We start from the raw sequence: 326 nt of genomic DNA on the forward strand, positions 1-326 counted from the left end.
CTAGCGGCTAAGCTGGTTTCCTCGTCCGGCGATAGACGGGAGAGCACTTGGCTCTGGCAGCGTCTGGCTAATGTCATAACCCGAAGGAACGCAGCCTCAGTGGCGTTCACTTTACCCAGCTTCGAAAAAGAAGAACTCGTGCAAGCCCATTGCAGAGACGGCATGTCACGACAGCCTGCAGCTCTGTCAAAAGAAGAGACAGCAAACGCCACGTCTCCCAAGAATGAGATTGGCGGGAGAACGCGGCCTGCGATACAGCCACCCGGCCCTGCTGGTCTCCAAACATGACCTGGTGCTGACCGAATCCCCGCAATTCGAGGAGGTTT

This window comes from Pollicipes pollicipes, unplaced genomic scaffold (assembly GCF_011947565.3).
Source record: "Pollicipes pollicipes isolate AB1234 unplaced genomic scaffold, Ppol_2.1 Scaffold_4740;HRSCAF=5597_pilon_pilon_pilon, whole genome shotgun sequence".
Lineage (NCBI taxonomy): Eukaryota > Metazoa > Arthropoda > Thecostraca > Pollicipedomorpha > Pollicipedidae > Pollicipes > Pollicipes pollicipes.